At 35.1% G+C, this 19932-nt stretch overlaps 1 non-coding gene across 1 annotated transcript; it reads left to right on the top strand.

The window, feature by feature from the left end:
- Window positions 1-19510: 19510 nt before the first annotated feature.
- On the top strand, window positions 19511-19617 carry LOC122113926. Its single transcript, XR_006148487.1, has one exon. It is a non-coding gene; the product is annotated as a U6 spliceosomal RNA (small nuclear RNA).
- The last annotated feature ends 315 nt before the right edge of the window (window positions 19618-19932 follow it).

Here is a 19932-nt window from a genome sequence, read left to right as displayed (position 1 = left end):
GACTTGAAAATATTACTTTCACTTAATTAAAGTATTTAGAGCAATTCCCAGTGGTAGCCTAGATACAGGCAATTTAAGGAGGCTCTCTTACTGAAAGATAGAAAAATATTGTTGAGTAAAATCATGTTTATAGAAGGTGTTAGTCATTGTGGACCTATCCTTAATAATTATCTCTAACAGAAAAACTGTACTGATAGTACTTAGGGAGGAAGCAAGATGGGAAGAAATGAAGAAGCTCTGTTTTGCCTGGCACTGCCTGGCTCACATTTGTAATCCTAACTATTCATGAGGCAGAGATGTGAGGATTGTGGTTTGAAGCCAGCCTGGCTTCAAAAGGAAATGATACTTCTGTACTTCTCCATTTGCCTTAGCTTTCAACTGGAGATATATTTTCACCATACAGACAAGAATTGTGCTATGAAAGAACAGATTTCTTAGATTTTTATCAGATCTAAATTTCTTCAAATCAGACTCCAAAGATTTTAAATAGAGTCTTAGAGAATCACTGTTACATTTAGAAATACAAAATCTTCCCTAGGAATAGGTAGAGTTGGTCCTGCCTAAGACTGGTACAGGTTTGGCACAGCTACGAGATTTCTAAGAAACAAGTCAAGAATAGGAAAGATAAAATAAGAATGTATTATATTTGCTGAAATATTTTGAAGGTTATTCTCAGGGTGATGGGAAGTACAGTAGCAAATAATGTTTTGGAATGGTTAACTATATGGTAAATTGAAGTAAAAACATAGTCCCGAGGGACTCTTTTAGTCTGGAGAAGACTTTTCATAGGTTAGTAGTGAAATATGAAAAAAAAAAAACTTCTGGCAATATAACTTAAAGAATCATCTGTCATTAAATCTAAATTCCCAATGAAATAAAATCTAGAAAAATGCATATGACAACATTATTATGTCATTTTAAGTGACATTCTACAAACATTCTGAGAATATAAACTTATATTCTTATCACATTTTCCTTTAACACAAATAAACTTTAAATATCTATATTAATTGGTTATAAATTCTCGTTTTGGAGAATTTGTTTTTGGGTCAATCACTAAATATCCTAAAAAAATTAATTTCAATAAGCAAACTAAAATTGGTATGATGGAAGAAAATATTGACACACACACACAAGAAATTGTCACTCATTGGATGAACAATCTTTTGCTTTTGTCACCATCATTGTAGTCATAAGTTAAGCACAGAAAGAAACATGTAGCTGTCTGAGATAATTCAAGAAACTTAAGAACAATTTCTTTTCAAGTCATTGAAATGTTTTGTCTATTTCCAAAAAATAGATTATCTTAGGGACAAAAGAATGAATGTGATGTCTTGATATATAAATGAGTGAACTAACATGTTAATTTAACCCAGTTATAAAGATTTTGACCTGACCTCTTCAAACAGGACATTTTAGTCCAGACTAACTACACTAGCCTCTTCTCTATCTAGAAAGCAATATACATATGGTAATAACACAAAAGTGACAGTTTAATATTTTTTTATCTGTAAAATGTCAGGCTTTATAAAACCTACATTCACTTGCCAATACTTTAGCATTTATCTTCCTAAATGTAAAATCAATATTTCAATGTAAACTAATTATACTGGGCATTAACAAACAAAAGCATGTTGTCTTTTCAAATGATTTGGAAATAAAGATGTTCAAAAACAAGTCAGTTATGAGTAAATTCTATTGGCTGTAATTTATTGAATTTTTTATTAAACAGTTATTTGTGTAATAAATATATTTTAATATTTTGTTGTAAAAAGTGTAGAATTTTCATCATATCCAGCTACTACATTAACTGGTCAGTAGAGAATATTAGACACTCACCAAGCTTTCACTGTTCAAAATTATGTGGATTGACATTTATTCATTGACATAGAAGAGGACAAAATGCCTAACACTGATAAGGAAACCCCTGGCCAAAGCAGAAAAGAACCACTATAGTTTTCTCCTGTGATCTTCCTTTTTCCTATCTCTTATCATCACCTTTGTATATATGTCTCATCATACTGAAGAATATAGCAAGATTATCAAATCTTGAAATCTCCCAAATGGCAGAATGTCCACTAAAATATGAATACAAGCTTAAATTTATGTGGAATTAAAACAACATTCAGTTTACTGATTTGTAAAAATGACGGTGCCTATTTCTGTCAAGAATGTGGAAAGTAGGAACAAGAAGGAAAACCTGGGAGAGATCGAGGGAAGAGGTGACATTGTTCTAAAAGAAATGTATACATTACCTGACTCACCTAACTGTAACCCTTAAGTATATCACTTTTTTGTTTGTTTGTTTCGTCGGTTGTGGGGCTTGAATTCTGGGCTTGGGCTCTGTCCCTCGGCTCTTCAGCTCAATCAAAGTGCTCTACCACTTGAGCCACAGAGCCACTTCTGGTTTTCTGGTGGTTTATTGGAGATAAGAGTCTCACGGAGTTTCCTGCCTGGGCTGGCTTTTAACTATGATCCTCAGATTTCAGCCTCCTGAGTAGCTAGGATTACAGGCATGAGACACCGGCTTCAGACCTTTATAGTAATAATAAAAAAGGGGGAAAAGTAAAGAAAAAATTACAATTAAAAATATGGAAAAGTACCCTTTATTAGCATTCTCTATCATATAACAAATCACACAATGAGTGACTTAACATCACAATTTCTTGAGTTATATTTTTTATGATGAGAAGTCCACATTAAGTCACAATGATTTAAAATGTTATCATGGCTGCATTTCTTTCTGGAGACACCAAAGCAGAATCCATTTTCTAGTCATTTTTGTTAAATAATTATGGACACTTTAGTTGTATTTTCAGTGAAAATGTTTTAAGTTTAAATTTGTTATTGTACTTCAAATGATTAAAACATCAATTTATATTTCTGTGACCTATTATCATTTTTTCTCAAATAATTTCTTTGTAAGCATTTATATGAGAACTACATTTCTCAAAGGAATTGTGGCATAAACAGTACTGTGAGTTTACTGTATTATTTTCCATTCCTACACATAGAGCTAAAGTGTACTTTTGAAACTTTTTGCATCTCAGTGGGCCATCTTGAATTTCCAAGACTGAAAATTAGACAAAAATGTGTTAATTCTCATGGCATATATATATATATATATATATATATATATATATATATATATTCATTTTCATGACAAGTTATAGACACATTTGCATAAATTAGTACAGTTTTCAAAGAAAGGGAAGGTGTATAACCTACATCTGACTTTGCATGAAAGAATAATTAAAGCCTATAGTGCTAAGCCATGAAGATTCAAAGAATATGTTTAATATACTACAGCCTACTTACCTCATTCTAGCTATTTTAGAAATAGTCTAACTTATGAACATATTCATTAGTGTAGGAAAATAGTGATACTAGCAAATATAACAATGGTCATTTCACAAACACCTTACCTTTCCTCCTTTATTTTCTATTCTGTGTACAACACTAGTTCCAGGCACAAATGTGTCATACTAAAAACTGACTCCTATATAAAGTTCTACATTTTTTGGTAGGTGACTAATAAAACTTTTCCCTGTTCTTATGAATATCTTCCATACATCTTATTTACTAAGACATTACTGTAGAAATTTCAAATAATTCTAGGAGAAGTATTTTGCTGTTCCTCTTAGTAAGAGTATCAGTGTACAACATGAAAATTACTGACTTATAGATCTATAGCCGCACACATTTGAAAAGATTAGCAATGATAATGGAAGAGAACTGATATCTCACTCTCTTTTCTGTCCCTCGCATGCTTGTTTTCTATTTACCAGCTCTCCTATATGCTCTCTCTCTGTCTCTCTCTGTCTCTCTCTTTGTCTCTCTTTCTCTTTTCTCTTTCCCTCTCACTCATATACATTTGACATTTAGGAAATAAAAGAAAATCCTCTATCTTTGGAGCAAAATGACATTGATAAACTTAGTAGAGACAGGACTGCAACTTTCCCAATTTGAAAGACTTTTCCTTTCTGACACAGAAAATTAAGTAGCTATAAATGAAAAAAAAAAACCACCAAAAAACTTAAAAGAACATTTCTTCAAAGCCAGAAATAACGTTTATATTAAAAAAAGAATCATAAAAAATACAAGGTCATCAAAAGCATTCAGGAAAAAAGCTTCTTCTCTGTATAAACAAATATAAGTCATCTCTAAAGGTATAATTAACTGAGATGGAGAGAGAACACTGAACCAAGGTAAAAGTAGGTCAGCTTATTTGAGGTTCTTGGCTGTGTAGGCTCTTGACAGCTGGCTGAATATTTCTAGAGATAGACAGATAGATAGACAGACAGACAGACAGACAGACAGACAGACAGACAGACAGACAGACAGACAGATAGATAGATAGATAGATAGATAGATAGATAGATAGATAGATAGATAGATAGATAGATAGGTTTTAGTGATTTATTGGTCTTTCTTTCCCTAATATCTGTATGATTATTTTTAATGCATAGAAAAGAAAACCTAGAGTTTTTTTTTTCCTTTGTGGTTAAGAAAACCTACTTTAAGTACTTGAGTATAATTATGAAATTTGCCCCTGTGCATGAAACTCACTGCTAATTTCTTTCAAAAGCAAAGGAACAATGGCTAATGAAGTAAGTAAAGTTTTAGTACGCCTTGGCCCCATTGATTTTTATGTAACTTTTACTTTGCATTCATATATTAATTTATGCTTAGTATTTAGAAAGTTATACATACCTCCTCACCACACTAAACATGCATAGCAAATGCATCCTTTCCATTTCTTAATTTGTTTAGGCAATAAACTTCTAGAAAAGTCAAAGCGACCTTCATTCAGACACACACCCCACCATACTTGATTCATGAGATTAATTTGTCACACTTTAAGGACTTCCAGAAAAATTGATAATTTGGGCTTCCCTCTACGTAATCCATTACATGCCATATGGTCAATGGAGAAAGTTTGTTTAAGTGCTGTCTTTATTTGGCAAACTAAGTCGTATATCCTGAATGTTTTGAAACTCTACTGTCTCTAAGACTTTGCTTATGTGTTTTGAGTATCATGCACAGAACTTGCTTTCCTGTTGTCAACTCACTCTCCCTCTAAGGAACTTTTCAACTGCCCTTCTATTCAGCAGTTTATCATTAGTATTCCTGTATGATGCCATTGTTTCTTCAGCCAGGATTGTATTGCAATGCTCATACAATTTTCCAATCTCAAACCTGAACAACTGGATGTCCATTAGTTTTCTGATAACATGAGTGATTTATTTTGCTGAGCTCTCTATGTAAACAAACAAAAACAAAAACTACACCCCATAGGTTACCTAAGCATAGACATATGTAAAACTGTGACCCTTTTATTTATTACTCTTTCCCCTTATTTTTTCCAAGAAATTACATTTTGATCAATCCTTCTTTGTCTTAATTCAAGCCTCCTATTCTCAGGCCAATTTATCTAAAGAATTTGCAAATGGTTATTCATTTGTATTTGCTGTCTGTCCCTGAAAGACATATATAACATCTGCAGCAGAAGATATTATAACTTGAGAGGAAGGGAAATCATGCGGGGGGGGGGGGCGAGTGTGGGAGAGGCACATGAGAGTAGGTGAGGGAGAGGGTAACACTGAAAAGAAATGCAACTGTAACCCTTTCATACATCACTTTTACAATAAAAATAAAATGAAATTGTAAAATGACTACTAAATTTATATATTCTGTATATACTTAATACTACAATAAATGTATTTAATATACTTAGTGTAATTTATTAAATAAAGCTTAAATTATGCATTTTGAAATGTTTAAAAGTATGAATTTTGTAGTCAACTTTGAAATCTACCTTTGTCTCAATTATAATCCTAGAATATTTGCATCATATAGGCATGATTTTTATGAGTATCAAATAAAATATTATGTTGGCAGCATGTGGAAGCACATATATGTCATTATTATTGTCAATACTATTCTTAAGTAATCTCTTTTAATTGTTTAATATTGCTTCTGGATATCTTTAAAGTCTATTAAGAAAAGATTACTTTAAAATTCCATTAAGATAAGGTATTCTTTTATTTTTTTATTTTTATTTTAGTTATTTATTTATTTTGGGTCGGGTCGTGGGGCCTGAACTCGGCCTGGGCGCTGTCCCTCAGCTCTTCAGCTCAAGGCTAGCGTAGACTTGAGCCACAGCACCACTTCCAGCTTTTTTCTTTTTGCTTATGTGTTGCTGAGGAATCGAACCCAGGGCCTCATGCATGCAAGGCAAGAGCTCTACCACTAAGCCACCTTCCCAGCCCCAATAAGGTATTCTTTTAAAAATACATAGTAACACTGTTGTGCCTAGGTCGCAGGACCCCCACCAAGAAGACCACCAAGAGTCAGACTTTACAGCTGTTTTAAGGTTTTATTTAGACGGCTGCAGCTCGGGCCTCGTCCTATACTCTGACACAGCGGAGCCTAGGAGGAGAGCCCCGAGCTAAGCATTTGCAGGTCTTATAAAGGCACACAACCAGGTGGTTTAGCACCACGTGTTGCTCTGCTCTGAAACAAGCAACAAATGGTCACTGCCTCAAGTACTTTAACCCTTCAACTCTCCTGTACTCAAAATTATTTACGGCTCTACTTATTTTGCAGAATACTTTCAAACTCTTGAATAAAGTAGAGAAGGTATTTTTCTACTTCTCTAGTTTTGCTTTCCATTTTAATTCAGGCTTTAAATAGAATACATGGTATGTGAATATTCAATATATTTAAACAATAGTTTCACCATATTTTAGGACATTTACTCTTAAGCAATTAGTTGTCAGGGATCTCAACCTAATCTCTTTCTGCCAAGAAATATGATTAAATTAAATTAAATTAAAGAGAGATAGATAAGGTAGTTTTTGGCAGTGTCACGAAAGATGTGTGTACAAATGCAAAAATATTCCTGAAAATGACAGTTGTCAACTGACAACTGGCCTTTGTTCCTCAAAAAAAAGAATTCCTGTATAATGGAATTCCCTTGTGGATGCCATTAGTACGGCTCCAAATATGATATTTTTACTACCCTTACTATAAGAAATAAACTTATTTGAAGAACTATTTAAAAGAAACATGTTTTTGCATGCATATAATCTTTCAAAATATTAGAGAACTAAAGATACCCTGAAAGCTGGAATATCTCCATTATAAATATTGAAGATATTCTCTAACTAAGTTACCGGCAAACTGTAACTCAAATACATTTTATTACTCATTTTTAGAAACAAATTCAAATAGATTACAGCCATGGCCACATCTCTTTGTCTTTGGTTGCTTTTGCACTATGGAGGCAAAATTGATTTGTTCCTGCTGAGACCTTATTACTCACCAGCATTTAAAATATTTACTAAATGGTAGGGCTAGCAGATGAGCAGAAGAGCTCAATAGCTACGTACATATGACCACATAAGATGACACTAAGCAAAATGAATTACATGATATGGAAACAAGAACCATTTTTGTTGTGTTGATTTGAATGTACTATGTGATTTCTTTTTGCTTTTGTGTTTTTTTCCCCTTATGGTTTATCCCTGTTGTCACTGTAGTTGATTTTGGTACCGTTGGAATTGTATATACGTTTATCTGAATTAGGGAGGAAAGGAGAATAAAAAATGGTGAGATAAAGGACAAATGGCAAACCAATGCAACAGCGATATTCACATGAAAATATATTAGAAATGAACTTGGGAGGGGGACTATGGGGGAGGTAAAGTGGAAGAAAAATGAGGGAGGGGGTAACAAGTTCGACAAGAAATGTACTCACTACCTTATGTATGTAACTTTAAACCCTCTGAATATCACCGTGATAATAAAATTAACTTAAAAAATTTACTTAATGAAAATTATAATTAAATTTGCTAAAGCATATTGAATTTTATTTATTTATATTTTTTTTGGTCCTGGGACTTGAACTCTGGGCTTGGGCACTGTCCTTGCACTCTTCAGCTCAAGGTGAGTGCTCTACCGCTTGAACTCCAGTGCCTCTTCTGTTTATTTATTTATTTTTTTTTATTTTTTATTTTTTCTAGAAGTCTAATGGAGTTAAGGGTCTCACAGACTTTCCTGCTCAGGCTGGCTTTTAACCATGATCCTCAGATCGCAGCCTCCTGAGTAGCTAGGATTACTGGCGTGAGCCACCAGCACCCAGCTAGCATATTGAAATTGTTATAATTAATCCTTCATCAAATTATTTTTAAGTTATAACATTTTTCTTAAAACATTTTATTAACATAGATTAATTATACAACTGAGGTTTTATTATGACATTTCCATTCATACGTTCAATGTTCCCCAAACACTTTCTCCACCCCTCTCCTATATCTTTCCCTTTGCTTAAAATAGACATAAGCATGCATAGACTCACTCTCATATGGGTTCATTCCACACCTTTTTTTTTTTTTTTTTTTGGTTGTGGGGCTTGAACTCTGGGCCTGAGCGCTGTCCCTCAGCTCTTCAGCTCAAGGCGAGCGCCCTACCACTTGAGTTACAGCGCCACTTCCGGTTTTCTAGTGGTTTATTGGAGATAAGAGTTTCACGGACTTTCCTGCCCAGGCTGGCTTTGAACCGCGATCCTCAGATCTCAGCCTCCTGAGTAGCTAGGATTACAGGCGTGAGCCACCGGCGCCCGGCTTCATTCCACACTTTAGCACAAATACAGAATACAAAAAAATAGGTATCACACATAAAAAACAAAAAACTAAACTATAAATGTAGAAAAATATACTAGAAAATCACATGATCTTGGCTTATGCATATCCATCAAACAATAAATGATATATATATTTTCACTTTTTTATTGTGAAAATAACTTACAGATGGGAGAAAGATAATGAGTATATTTCTTATCAAGCATTGTTGCCTCCTCCTTTGTTTCCCCTCCCATCCCTTCCCATCTCCCCCGCTCACACCCCCACCCCCTGCCCCACGCCAAAGTTGTAAAGTTTGTTATTTGACATAATGTCTTGTGCATCTTGTTAATATGATGAGTCCACCTGTATCCCTATTTAAACAATTTGTTTTTTTCCCTTCCCCTCCACAAATTACAGTAACATCAAATACAGTAAAACCACAGGTTATACCGTGGGAGAGAGATATACAAAGCAACAAAGAAATCATCTAATAAATATGTTAAAAACAATCACAAGAAAGAAAAAAAACATTTCAGTCCTTATCTTGGGGTTCATTTCGCCTAACATCAACTTATCCAACCGTTTCTGCTTGTCTCAGACATATAATAGTTATTGCAAATAAGGGAAACCATGGGACCTATGTTTCTTTGGGCCTGGCTTACTTCACTTAATATAATTTTTTCCAAGTTTTTCCATTTCCTAACAAATGAGGCAATGTCATTCTTTCTAATGGAGGCATAGAATTCCATTGTGTAAATATACCACATTTTCTTGATCCATTCATCTAGTGAGGGGCATCTGGGTTGGTTCCATATCTTAGCTATGGTAAATAATGCTTCAATAAACATAGTTGCGCTGGTAGCTCTAATATGGTCTTGTTTGTGATCATTTGGGTAAATGTCCAAAAGTGGGATTGCTAGGTCATAAGGGAGCTCTATGTGGAGTCTTTTGAGGAACCTCCATACTACTTTCCAAAGTGGTTGAACAAGTTTACATTCCCACCAACAATGCAGTAGGGTTCCCTTCTTTCCACATCCCCTCCAGCATCTGTTGTTATTAGAGTTCTTGATTATAGCCATTCTAACTGGGGTGATGTGGTATCTAAATGTTTTGATTTGAATTTCTTTTATGGCTAGGGAGGTTGATCATTTCTTTATGTGTCTATTGGCCATCCTACTTTCAGAGAAACTACAGAAAAGTTTCTCTGTAGGTCTTTAGTCCACTTATTTGTTGTTGTTTCTTTGAGGATTTGTTGTTGGGGGATTTAATTTTTTGAGTTCCAGGTATATTTTAGATATGAGACCCTTGTCTGTTGTATGGTTAGTGAAGATCTTCTCCCAACCTGTGGGCTATCTATTGATATTGCTCGCTATATCCTTTGCCATGCAGAAGCTCTGCAATTTCATTCAATCCCATTTGTCCAACCTTTCTTTGATTTGTTGTCTTTCTGGGTCTCTATTAAGAAAATTTCGGCCTGTGCCAAGGATACCTGGGTTTCTCCTTTTCCATCCTGTAGTTTTCAGGGTGTCTGCTTTAACTCCGAGGTCTTTGATCCATTTGGAGTTGATTCTGGTACAGGGTGATATGTAAGGATCTAGCTTTAATTTTCTACAGGTGATTAATCAGTTTTGCCAGCACCATTTACTGAAGAGGGTGTCTTTCTTCCATTCTAATTTTTAGCTCCCTTATTGAAGATTAGATGGTTATAAGTCTGTGGATTCATTTCTGGGTTTTCAACTCTATTCCATTGGTCCTGAGGTCTGTTCTTGTGCCAGTACCAAGCTGTTTTGATTACTATGAGTCTGCAGTAGAGTTTGAAATTTGGTATTGTTATTCCTCCAGCACTGTTCTTTCTGTTAAGGATTGTTTTTGCTATTGGAGTCTTTTATTGTTCCATATGAATTTTTGGATTGCCTCTTTTATTTCCTTGAAGAATGAGGTTGGAATTATGGATAGGTATTGCACTGAGTTTGTAGATAACCTTGGGAAATATTGCCTTTTTCACGATGTTGATCCTTCCAATCCAGGATCATGGGAGGTTTTCCCACTTTCTAAGTTCTGTTTTGATTTCCTTTTTCAGGTTGTTAAAGTTTTCTTCAGAAAGGACTTTCAATTCTTTGGTTAAGTTAATTCCTAGGTATTTTATTTTGTGTGGGGCTATTACTAATGGAGTTGCTTTCCTGATTTCAGCCACATTTTTCTCACTGTTGGCATATAGAAAAGCCATTGATTTTGAGGGTTAATTTTATACCCTGCTACTTTGCCAAAGTTTTGAATCAGCTTGAATAATTTGGGATTGGAGTCTGTGGGGTTTTTTAAATACAAGATCATGTCATCTGCTAAGAGGGAGAATTTTACTTCATCTTTCCCTATTTGGATTACTTTTAAGTTTGCATCTTGTCTTATTGCTGTAGCTAGGCATTCTAATACTAAGTTGAAGAGAAATGGAGAGAGTGGACATCCTTGTCTCGTTCCTGAGTTAAGAGGAAATGCCTTTAGTTTTTTACCATTAAGTATAATGCCGTGTGTAGGTTTGTCATATACAGCCTTTATTGTATGGAGGAATGTTCCCTGGATTCCTAGCTTTTCTGAGCCTTCATTATAAAGTGGTGTTGGATCTTGTCAGAGCTTTTTCTGCATCTATTGAGATAACCATGTGCTTCTTATCCTAGCTGTTGTTGATGTGATGAATTATATTAATTGATTTGCGTATATTGAACCAGCTTTGCATCGCTTAAATGAATCCTGTTTGATCCTGTTGTATGATTTTTTTTGGATGAATTGTTGAAGTCATTGGCCAAAATTTGGTTGAGAAGTTTTGCACCAATGTTCGTCAAAGAAATGGGTCCATAGTTCTCTCTCTCTCTCTTTTTTTTATGAGTCCCTGCCTGGTTTTGGGATGAGGGTTATGATGGCTTATGAGTTCGGTAGTAAACTTTCTCTTTGAATTTCACTGAAGATTTGGAGGAGTATTGGTCTGAGCTCTGCTTTGAATGCCTTGTAGAATTCTGCTGTAAACCCATCTGTTCCTGGGCTTTTCTTAAATGGGAGGTCTCTTTTGCTGTTTCTATTTCAATGCTTGATATAGGCCAGGTAAGTTGGTTTAACTCATCTTGGTTTAATTTGGGCATGTCGATATTTGCTAGGAAAAGGTCCATTTCTGCCAGGTTCTCAAAGTTGCATAAAGGTTTGAGAAGTATTCCCTTATAATGTTCTGAATCTTGGTTGTTTCTGTGGTGATGTTTCCATTTTCATCTCTGAGTTTGTTTATTTGGTGTGTTTTCTTCTTTTTCTGAGATTTGCTAAGGGTCTGTCAATTTTTTTTTCATTTTTTCAAAGAACCAACTCTTTGTATTGCTGTTTCTTTCTATGCTTTTTTGGGGATTCTAATTCGTTTAATTTTGATTTTATTTTAATTATTTCTTTCCATCTACTGGATTGGGGTTTATCTTGCTGCTCTTTTTCAAAGAGGTTCAGATGTCTCATTAAATTTTTGGTTTCAGATCTCTCCTATTTATTGATGTAAGAACTCAGAGCTATAAACTTGCCCCTGAGTACTGCCTTTACTGTGTCCCAGGGGAGCTGATAATTTGTATATTCATTTTTGTGGAATATCACAAACATTTGAATTTCCTTTCTTTTTTCTTTTTTTATTGTGAAAAAACTGTACAGAGGAGTTACAGATACATGGTCAAAGTAATGAGTGCATTTCTTATCAAGCATTATTGCCTCATCCTTTGTTTCCCCTTCCCATCCCTTCCCCGCTAACCCCTCCTCCCCCCGCTTACCCCTTCCCCCCAGCCAAAGTTGTAAAGTTCATTTTACCTTTCTAATCTCTTCCATGACCCACTGGTGATTCAACAGTATGTTGTTCAGTCTCCATGTGTTACAGGACTTTCTTTGGTGGCTTTTGGTGTTGAGTTCTAATTTTATTCCCTTGTGGTCTGAGAGAATGCAAGGTATAACTTCAGTGTTTCTGAATTTGGACAAGTTTGCTTTGTGACCTAAAATGTGATCTATTTTGGAAAAAGTTCCATGTGCTGGTGAGAAAAACGTGTATTCTTATGCTATTGGGTGAAACATTCAGTAGATGTCTGTTGAATCTAGTTGATCTATGCATTTGCTTAGATCTGCGGTTTCTCTGTTGAGTTTTTGCTGAGTTCATCAATCTAGTGGGGATAGTGGTGTGTTAAAGTCACCGACAATTAATGTCTTTGGGTCTATGTGAGGTTTGAGGGAAAGTAGTGTATCTTGGATAAATTTTGGTGCTCCATTGTTTGGCAAATAGAGATTTAGAATTCTAATATCCTCTTGAAGGAGAGATCCCTTAATTTGTATGTAGCGACCTTCTTTATCTCTTCTCACTAATTTTAATTTGAAGTCTATTTTATGTGATACTCAGATTGCAACTCCCACCGTTTGCTTGGTAGATTTTGTTCTAGCCTTTCACTTTCAAAATATGTTTGGCTTTATGGGCACGGTGTGACTCCTGAAGGCAGCAGATAGTAAGATCTTGCTTTTTAATCCAAGTAGAAGTCCCATGTCACTTAATTGGAGAGTTAAGCCCGTTAATGTTGAGTTAGGACTGAAAGGTGTTTGGTAGTTCTTGCCATGCTATCTACCTTCTTAAAGGGCTGTGTCAACTGGGCTCTTCCTATGGTTCTTGGATGCTCAGTTTGGATGCGGTTTCTTGGCTTTTATTGTGGTCTTGTTGGTTTTCTATGTGTAGGACATCTTTAAGTATCTTTTGTAGGGCTGGTTCGGTGGAGATATATTGTTTCAGTTTTTCTTTGCTATGGAAGTTTTTTATTTGACCTTCAGTTATGAAGGAGAGTTTAACTGGGTACAGTATTCTTGGTTGATAGTTGTTTGTCTTTAGGGCATGGCATACATCATTCCAGGCTCTTCTTGCTTTAATTGTCTCTGCTGAGAAATCTGAGGTGATTCTAATTGGTTTTCTTTTATAGGTGATTGACAGCTTTCAGGATCCTTTCATTTGTCTGAATAGATCAATGTGGATTATAATGTGACGGTGGGATGTCCTATGCTGGTCTAGTCATTTGGCATTCTAAAAGCTTCTTGTATCTGAATAGGCCTATCGTTTGCATGTTTGGGAAGTTCTCCACTATGATCCTTTTAAATAAATTTCCTAGACCATTTACTTCTGTCTCTAGGTGCTGCTCTACACTCATTATCCTCAGATTAGGCCTTCTGATGGTGTCTTCCAAATATTAAAAAGATCTATCATATTTCTTGGATATGTCTTGGATAGTTGTGTGCTCTTTCTCTATAATATCTAGGCTGTCTTCAATCCCTGAGATTCGATCTTCTGCATGCTAACCTACTATCAAGACTTTCTACTTTGTTTTTTATTTCTTTTCCTTCTAATTGGTCAGCTTTGATGGCTTCAAATCCTTTGTTGGATCTTTGTTTTAGATCATGTATGGACTTCTTTATTTCCTTAATTTAGTGTTCAGTGTTTTTTCTCAAATCACTTAGTTGATTGGTTATGGTTTATTGGACTCCCATTCCTTCTGTTGGGCTCCATTCAGCATTCCCTTTGTGGTCTCCCTGAATTCTTTCAGCTGTCTATTTATGGATTCCATGAATGCCTCTATTGATCTGTGTCTATTCTCATCCTGTTCTTGCAATTCCTATATTACTCTTTGATTAGCTTCCTCATGTTCATGCAGTTCCTGTAGTTCTCTTTGACTGTTCTCAACCCACTCACACAATTCCTGTATTAATCTTTGAGTAGCTTCCTTATGCTCACAAGATTCCTGTATTAATCTTTGGTTTGCCTCCTCTAGCTCCTTATCACGCTCTCACTAAGTCCTTTGCAGGTTTTCAATCTTTTCATTCACTGTGTTTACCAGTAGTGTTTGTAGAGCTTTTTGTGAACTCTTCTCTGAGTTGGAGCTAGCTGCTCAGCCAGGCCATTGTCAGTATCAAAGATGGAGATCTCCAGTGGTGGGGGAAGGGCAGTTTTCCCTCCTCTGCTCCCTGAGAAGGAGTGAGGATGTCAGGGTTCTACTCACACCAGTCTTGGTTTCTGGGCTATCCCTGGTCTGTGATCTGCAGGATGAAGATATCTGCTCCTTGTCAGTTCTTGCTGGTGTTGAGTACTATCTGCTCACTTACCACATCTGGTGCCTTTTCCCAGGACTCTCTCTGTAGGTATGGCAGCTAAGGCTGTTCCCACTGTCACCACAGCCAGGGCTACCAGAAAGTGCTTCCATCTGTCTCTTTGCCTGGATTTTCCCAATCTGGCCAACTCTACTGTGATGGCACTCTTGGTGTGATTCCCTAGCCTAGGACTGTTCACTGGAACACTAAAACTGCTTTCTGTGCAAGTTTGTTTAGCCTGCAGCTTCTCCTCTGCCATCTTCTTACGAATCCTAAAATGATATCTATAAAGAAAAAAAATTGTATAAACTTAAAACTTTGGCAACACCACATCTTAAAGAGGATATGGACCAAATGAGCTTCTTATTTCTGGTAAATGCTTTGTATATAGCCATATTAAAATATTTTAATAAATTTACTTTATTGTTATTATAGAGGTGATGGATGGGGGATTATAATTATGAGTCAGGTAATGAGTACATTTCCTTTAATACAGTGTCTTCTGTATCCTCATTTTCTCTCTCTCCCTCTCTCTCTTTTCCACCCATGAGTTATATAGTTCAATGTCCAGTGAGCTCCACTGCTGTAGTTTTTCACCCTTTTTCCTTCAGGTTCTGTGCCCTCCCCAACCCTTCCAAAGATATACAGGTGAATATACCATACATAAGTTAAAGAAGACAGAAACATCAAAAACAAAAACAAACAAATAAAATCAGAAAGAAGTCTCTTGTTTCCATATCTTGGAGTTTGTATCAGTATGTATATTGTTTTATATAAATATGAAGAGGCATTTAGGCATTGCACTTTTGTGTTTCTCTCCTAAGAGTATCCTCTTTTGGTCTCACTGTCTCTGAATATCTAGAATCCTGTATAATTTGTCATATCCCAGTGCATTTTATATCTAATTTCTGGATATCAGAGAGAATGTAATAAAATAATTTTGACATTTTTCTGAGGAAAAACTTACTGTAAAACCCAGTAATATTTGCTTCTTTATTTTTCCTCAAAAAGTAAACTTTTAACAGGGCAGGAAGAAATAAGAATGTTTAATAAATGAAGGTTAGAAAAATCTAAAAGGGATAATGATATAGATTATTATTTAACAGTGTAAAGTACAATAAATACTCGTGATAAATGTAAGAAGACAGATTTCAATAACGTTTTATTAGTATCCAAATGTTATAGAGTATATTTATGTAACACTGTTAGATAATCAACAGACCAAAGTTGCTGTTGTTTGGAGTTGAAGTGAGAATGAGGCTTGGAAAAGATAAAAAGGTCACATTTTTCTGTAGTTACAAAACAGCCCTGTGTGTTCACACTGGTAGTGGATAACTATGATATCATTTCAGAACACTTGTAGCTGAATATTTTTTAAAGAGTACATTTATAAAATGGTTTGATATGAATAATGTATGCAGTTTTTGAAATACTATTCCAATGTCAATTTTCTGGTTTTGATAAATGCATTATAGTTGTATTAATTATCCTCAGGGAAAGTTGTCTAAAATATACTCAAGTACTTTCTGTCCTATTTTGAAGGCTACTCTGAGTTTAACATTTCAAAATTAAACTGTTAAAATATTAATTCTACAATCTTGGACTATTTTTTAGATATCTATGCATAGTATTTCTTCCTTTGTACTGCACTGTTTATTTATTTATAATATAATACAGTTACAATACTTTGAATCAAAATCTCTATTACTAGAGAGCATATAAAAATAAAATATGTAAACACACACCAAATTCTTATTTTAGAAAATATTGGGTACCTGTAGGAAAATATTGTCTATGGCCATACATTAGACTGCTCCAAATAATGACTTAATTTTTTTTCTAAGTTTTTACTATTAGTAGGTTTTCACCATTCCTGGTAACATTTCTACTCTTTCCTATTCAATTGATTTAAACTGTTAGGCACATTATCAGAGGACTATATGATAGCTCTAGACTTCACAAATTATTACTCTTTATTTACATTGACTTACCATAAACCAACAGATTCCCTTGGTGAAAGTCTTGGTTCAGCATGCCTTTTCCAGTAATTGGTTCCAGAATCAAATGCCAGATTTATATAGATTACTACCATGAAGTCATTCATGATTATTGAGAATCTTATAACATGTTGGTTGTATGGTATGTCATGCTAACCCATAACAATGAGAAGTGACAGCCAGCCTGGGGCAAAGTGATTGTTTTATCTCCCAATAAAGTGAAAAATAACAGTCCTCACTACTGTAGCGAATTATGTAGTATGACAGGACCAAGTAGTTTTGATTAAACCATGCTGATAGGTCAAAGTTAGAAATCGGTGAGAGAATACTTACATTATATGTTCTGTCTGATGGATTTGAGGCTAAGTGCCATTGTTCAGAAAATGACTTGTTGGTAATTTCAGATAAATCATACATACTGATATATTTCAATGCTATTTCATGAGTTTTTAAACATTTCTGAGAAGTGTTAAGTGGCATTTATGGTAGTATACACTTGTCCTTAGCTTCAACTGATATCTGACAAATATTGTTCTATATAGGCTCTCTTTTATCTTCAAACAGAAGGAGGATTCCTGATTCTCTGCTACTATATCATTGGTTTAGGAATGAAAGTGTTTTGAATTTGTTTCATTGTTTTTCTAATATACTTATCTAAAATATGTTTGGGAAAAACAATTTTTGTATTGGATTGTTGAATGGTCCCAGTTTTTAGCCCAATATCCAAGACAAAAATCAATCCTTAAGTATTATCTCTGTAAGAAATGAGTATTCTTTTCTTGCAATGAGGATAAAAACAGTAGGTAGATTCATAGAGGACTAGAAAACATAATTCCAATCATTCCATGAGTACTGAAGAGAGCTAGATGAAGTAAGGTAAGGTTATTTTCTAATTAGTACATAGAGGAAAAGTATAGTATATTGATTTTTGAAGTTTTTATGTGTTTTATATATGTGTTTGTGTGTACACATATAGAAAGAGAGGAGAAAGAGGTAGATATAGAAATTGATAATGATGATGTAGATAGATATAGAGGGCATTTTGAAGTCCAACAAAAAGGAGATGAAAGTTAAGGAAACAGAGGGATCAACTTGTTTATAGTATACTGTATATATACACTATCAGATTTTTTTTATAATGATGTACTCTTTTTTTTTCTTTGTCGGTCGTGGGGCTTGAACTCTGGGCCTGGGTGCTGTCCCTCAGCTCTTCAGCTCAAGGCCAGCGCTCTACCACTTGAGCTACAGCGCCACTTCCGGTTTTCTGGTGGTTTATTGGAGATAGGAGTCTCACGGTCTCTCCTGCCCGGGCTGGCTTTGAACCGCGGTCCTCAGATCTCAGCCTCCTGAGTAGCTAGGATTACAGGCGTGAGCCACCAGCGCCCGGCTTAATGATGTACTCTTATGCTATTAAAGGCTTAGAATAAAAAAGTAAAAAAAACCAAAATAATATGTATAAGAACATAAATATATAGTCAGAAATATTTGGTCCATTTTCCCTGTGATAAGGACAATGAGCCAGATAAACTATCTTTTCTACTCTTCTCCAGTCATATTGTTATGAAATCTGAGGCATATAACCAGTGGATTGTATTATAACTCATCACTCTTTATTTACATTGACCTATGGTAGGCCAATAGATTTCCTTCTTGGAAGTTTGTATCCCACATAAATCTGAGGCTACAAATAATCACTTCTTAAAGGTTGATCCAGTCTTCTTTTGGAAATTGGATGTAGAACTTTCACCTTTGTCAAAAAATGAAAAAAGAGATGCCAATCATTAAGATGGTAAGAAATAAACAGTTGAATTTTAATCCTGGATTGACATAGCCTGACATTTTAGAATCACTGGAAACACTATTTGCAAAGCAAGTCTACAATTTCTCATTTTCATCACAAAATTACCAGTGTATTTTCCCTAACTGAAATGATCATAGGACAGTTTATTCTTCTATTAAAAAGTTCTGTTTACTTGGAAAAGTCTTGAGGATACTTCAAAAATATTAAACTTCTTAATATACAAAAGACATGAGGTGTATCTTTCTTTATAAAGCTTGCTCATCACAAACTTCATGAGCATGCATCTCGTCCTCCACAATGCAAGTATGAAGGTTGGAAGGAAAACAGGAAAAGCAGACATTCTCAACTCTAGGCAAATATGAGGCACTGGTGGGAAACAAACAAGGAATTCCCTAGGCCACTGGACATTTTCTATTAAAAAGCAAATACCAGATTCTCTGGTCTGAGAAGAGCGTCTTCCTGAGATTTCACAGCAAACAGGCGGATGTAATGTGTGACTCTAGGAGAGGGAGAAAATCTTCCAGCCCTATGCCTGGTAAAAAATAGGAGAACAGTTATTTTTATAAAATGGGAAAGGCAATGATGAGAAAGTACCATTCCTGAATCACAGGTACACAATCTAAGACCAAACAAGTAGCCAGAAAGAAGATTCTTCTCATTTCTTATAAAGACTTGAGGATGATGACCAGTAATCATTGAGGGAAAGACAAGACTGCAGGAAGTGTTACTACTGTGATTTAGGTAAGCTGAAATCTTAAGAGTAAGAACATTAAAATAAATGATCTGGGCTCCAGTCCCCACAACAAAGCACAAGGTTGGAGCTACTGATCATGGTAGGAATTTGAATTCTATTATGCAATACAGTTAACTATACAAACTGTAATTACCAAACCCAACTCAACAACAGCCTAAATTGAATGAAACAGCACAATAATGGCCTGATAAGAAAAAGAAGTCTGGTGTTCACTTCAGCAGCACATATACTAAAATTGGAACAATACAGAGAAGATTAGCATGGCCTCTGCGCAAGGATGTCATGCAAATTCATGAAGTGTTCCATATTTTTATGCCTAGCTACAGCAATAAGACAAGATGCAAGCATAAAAGGGATCCAAATAGGGAAAGATGAAGTAAAACTCTCCCTCTTTCCAGATGACATGATCCTGTATTTAAAGAATCCCACTGACTCCACTCCCAAATTACTCAAGCTGATTCAAATCTTTGGCAAAGTAGCAGGGCATAAAATCAACCCTCAAAAATCAATGGCTTTTTTGTATGCCAACAATGAGAAAAGCATGGTTGAAATCAGGAAAGCAACTCCATTCATAATTGCTCTACAAAAAATAAAATACCTAGGAATTAACTTAACCAAAGAAGTGAA

The sequence above is a fragment of the Dipodomys spectabilis genome, unplaced genomic scaffold, assembly GCF_019054845.1.
Source record: "Dipodomys spectabilis isolate Male_0828 unplaced genomic scaffold, ASM1905484v1 ptg000098l, whole genome shotgun sequence".
NCBI classification, from domain to species: Eukaryota; Metazoa; Chordata; class Mammalia; order Rodentia; family Heteromyidae; genus Dipodomys; species Dipodomys spectabilis.
Note: the sequence above shows the minus strand (reverse complement) of the source record. Positions and strands in the feature narration are given on the sequence as shown.